The sequence below is a fragment of the Callorhinus ursinus genome, unplaced genomic scaffold, assembly GCF_003265705.2.
Source record: "Callorhinus ursinus isolate GAN/ISIS: 27379988/994484 unplaced genomic scaffold, GSC_fseal_2.0 scaffold29, whole genome shotgun sequence".
NCBI lineage: Eukaryota > Metazoa > Chordata > Mammalia > Carnivora > Otariidae > Callorhinus > Callorhinus ursinus.
The window spans coordinates 19,070,239-19,074,258 of NW_027397091.1; the positions used below are offsets into that span (position 1 = coordinate 19,070,239).

Here is a 4,020-nt window from a genome sequence, read left to right on the forward strand (position 1 = left end):
GCACCAGCTTGCATTCCCACCAACAGTGTAGGAGGGTTCCCCTTTCTCCACATCCCCGCCAACATCTGTCGTTCCCTGACTTGTTAATTTTAGCCATTCTGACGGGTGTGAGGTGGTATGTCAAAGATATCTTAACCAAATATCTCAAATTGGTTAAAATTATAATCAAATGTACAGACTGAATGTAGAAAGTGCCCATATAAGCTTAATAATATGTATCAAGCTGATTGAAAGTTCTTGTCCTGTGATTCCTTATTCTTGTCCAAAGACTTTATTCTAAGGGAAGCCACCAGCAATGAGGCCAAAGATGAGAGGGTCTGCCCAGCAACAGACTTAGTAAAAGGTGTTAAATAATCCCACGGGAGAAACAAATTCAATAGGAGAAAAGATTAACAAATTCTGGTGCATCTCTATGATACATGTGTCACCTTTAGCATAGTATCTTCAAAGAACATGTAATGACATGGCAAGCTCTCAGGACAAAAGTTTAAGAGTGTATGTACAGCAGGAAAAAAGAAAAATAATCGTCAGATTATGCACTAAAACTTCAAAGATGGTGATTGGAGGGGGTGGGAATAACTAGAAAGTCTTTTTTTAATTTTTATTTAAATTCCAGTATAGTTAACACACAGTGTAATATTAGTTTCAGGTGTACAATTTAGTAATTCAACACCCCCGTACAATACGCATGGTTCACCACCGGTGCACTCCTCAATCCCAGTCAGCTATTTATCCCATCCCCCACCCACCTCCCTTCTAATGACCATCAGTTTATTTTTTCAGAGTCTGTTTCTTGGTTTGTCTCTCTTCTTTTTGTCCCCCTGCTCATTTGTTTTGCTTCCTAAATTTCACATACGAGTGAAATCATATGGTATTTGTTTTTCTCTGACTGACTTATTTCACTTAGCAGAATACTCTTTAGCTTCATCCATGTTGTTGCAAATAGCAAGATTTCATTCTGTTTTTATGGCTGAGTAATATCCCATTGTATATATAGACCACATCTTCTTTATCCATTCATCAGTCAATGGACACTTGGACTGTTTTCGTAATTTGACTATTATAGATAATACTGCTATAAACATATATCCTTTTGAATTAATATTTTTGTATTCTTTGGGTAAATACTCAGTAGTGCAATTGCTGGATTATAGAGTAGTTCTATTTTTAAATTTTTGAGAAACTTCTATACTGTTTTCCAAAGTGCTGCATCAGTTTACATTTTCACCAACAGTGCGAAAATGTTCCCCATTCTCCATATCCTCGCCAGCACCTGTTGTAGAAAGTTGTACTTTTATGTTTTTTTTTAATTTTTGCAATATTTTACTTTTGCATATAAAAATAATCTATATTTGTAATTGGAAAAGGAGAAGAAATTTAAAACTAAAACACTAGATTCAAAATTGCATATCAAATATGATTATAAATTTTACTTATCTATCCATACATAAATGTAAATATATTTTTTAAAATCATAGCAATTATCAGAAAGGAAGCATGATTGGTAGCTTTCTATTTCTTTTTTTTTAAGATTTTATTTGTTTATTTGACAGAGAGCATGCTCACAAGCAGGGTGAGCAGCAGGCAGAGGGAGAAGCAGCCTCCCCACTGAACAGAAAGCCCTATATGGGGTTTGATCCAGATCATGACCTGAGCTGAAGGCAGATGCTTAACCAACTGAGCCAGCCAGGAGCCCACTTTCTATTTCTTTTTTATTAATTTTTATACTTTTTAAAATCTGACGTGTATTATTTTATTAATAAGAAAAATAAACAATGTGCTAATGTAAATATAAATCTCAAAATCATTCAGCTTTTCGGCTTCCTGCAAATCAGATTTTTGTGTGTTGTTTTACGGCATGACTGGACAAGCCATTTCATATACTTGCGTCTCCAGTTTAAACTATACAAAAGCCATCCCATTTTCCTTTGTAAGTGTGTCATTTAAAGGTTCAGGTGTAGGTGGGTGTAGTATGAGTGGGGAGGAGAAGTCCCCTTTCCCCAGCATCACATTCTGCATTCGTGGTGCAGCTAGAAAGCCAGTGGGGAAGAGCAGAGACCTTCACAGCTCAGAAGGACATCAGCAGAAGAATGTGGGAACTGGATATTTTAAGACCTTGACCCAAGGAAAACCTTCTGGACAGAGTAGAATTTTCCCTTCTCCTGCACTAGGGCGAAGTCAGCTTTGCTGGCAGCATCTGGATCTGCAGGTGAGACAGATTTGAACACCATGGGGATGGGAAGCCCTTTACTGAATTTTTTTATAGAAATGTTCATATTCAAAAATATGACTTGTTGCTGCTGACAGCTACAAGTTCTCTTCTTCCCGCCTTATGCCACCAGAGTGAAATGAGACAGGCCTGTGGAATTCTGTAAACAGTGAGGGGCAGTGAAAGTAGGAGTAACCGTTCAGAAAAAGAGAGGAATGTTGATTTGCCCAGCACTTGTCTCTCCGTGTATCAACATCCCTTCCCTGCAGAACATGTTTTCCTACCTCCTCACACCCTGGACTCTTTTTACCAACTTTTCTTTTCACACCATGCTAATTCATGCCTTGTGTGTCTTTTTTTATCCTGCTGTGTGGCTGACAAACCTCAAAGTCAGTAGGTGGTCATGGAATTGTGCCCCAGATCCTGTAAGGGAAGTAGGTGCAGAGTTGAAATGACTCAGGACAGGATCTTTCAGCACCAGTTCTGGGAGCTTCCAGATTGTAGAACGCACGTCCTATCAGCTGCAAACCTACAAGGCCACCTCATTTGGGCCCCAGGCGGGCACAGAGGCCAGACAGCACCTGTGTTCCACGAGGTGGCCTTCCTCCCATACCCACGATCGGCGGAGCCATGTCTGCAGACTTGGCAGCCTAAACAGGGCAGGATGTTTCCAAACATAACCTGCCATTGAAGAAATCAGTTTTATTTTGTCTACATGGGGGTGTCGTTGGCGCCAGTCTCTCTGACTTCAGCTGATACACCGCTATGGTAGGCAGCCAGGCCAGGTTCAGCCAAGTCAGAAGTCTCGCTGAGGTTTCTGTGTTTCTTGAACACCACCAGGAAGGAGCTGTTCTTTCAGATTCCTCATTAATTGGCAAAACAAACATTTTGTTCTCTAGAGTGATTTGGGTACCAGTTCCAAGACAGATGTATATTTTTAGATCTCCTTATGTGACACTTAGATCTTCTTGTCATGTGAATTCTTTTCCTTTTCTTAAGTCCAGTGGTGAAATATTCTGCTCACAAAGCAGTAAAACCTCATGCAGCCAGTTCAGGGGGGCAGAACTGAACGACGAGGATGGGATTCGAACCCACGCGTGCAGAGCACAATGGATTAGCAGTCCATCGCCTTAACCACTCGGCCACCTCGTCACTTGCACTTGTCTTCTCTTTTATATATGATTTAAAGAGTAGTCAGAAGAGCTGTTTATTACCCCAGTCCTGGGAGAATAGAGACCCGACAGTCGATCTGGGGAGATGAAAGATTGAACAGCAGATTATTTAGGCAGAATGTTCCCCTCAATACTCAGAGTATTCCACGTGCTTTTACCTTTTGTAAATCTGTTCAGCATGCCTGCAAAAGTGATAGAAGGTATAAGCCTTTTTGCTTTCCATGGAAAATGCAGGGAAAATAAAAGGGAGAGAGGAATAAACAATCATTGACTTTGGCACAACTGAAAATAGACGTCTTTTTGTGTGATATTCTCATTCTTCCCTGGGTTATGGGGGACTTTGAAACATCCCCAGGTCCAGGCCACACCCAAGACCCATAAAGTCACAATTTCAGGAATTTGAGCTTGCAGACAGCCACAGTGGGCAACCAAGTCCGAGAACTATCATTTTGTTAACGTTTCAGGTGACCTGATCTCTCTGTATACCTGAGTGTTTGGAGGGGATGCCACCTCAAGCTGGCATCTGATTTGGGGTTTGGAGGAGGAGAGGGAAGCTGGTGGTATAGAAGGGCAGGATTCCATTCCAGCCCAGGAAGGGACAGCAATACAAGCATGGATTCTGCTTTGTCATAGCAATCT

At 40.9% G+C, this 4,020-nt stretch overlaps 1 non-coding gene across 1 annotated transcript; it reads right to left on the reverse strand.

The window, feature by feature from the left end:
- Positions 1–3,279: 3,279 nt before the first annotated feature.
- On the reverse strand, positions 3,280–3,361 carry TRNAS-GCU (transfer RNA serine (anticodon GCU)). The gene has a single exon. It is a non-coding gene; the product is annotated as a tRNA-Ser (tRNA).
- Between the last annotated feature and the right edge of the window lie 659 nt (positions 3,362–4,020).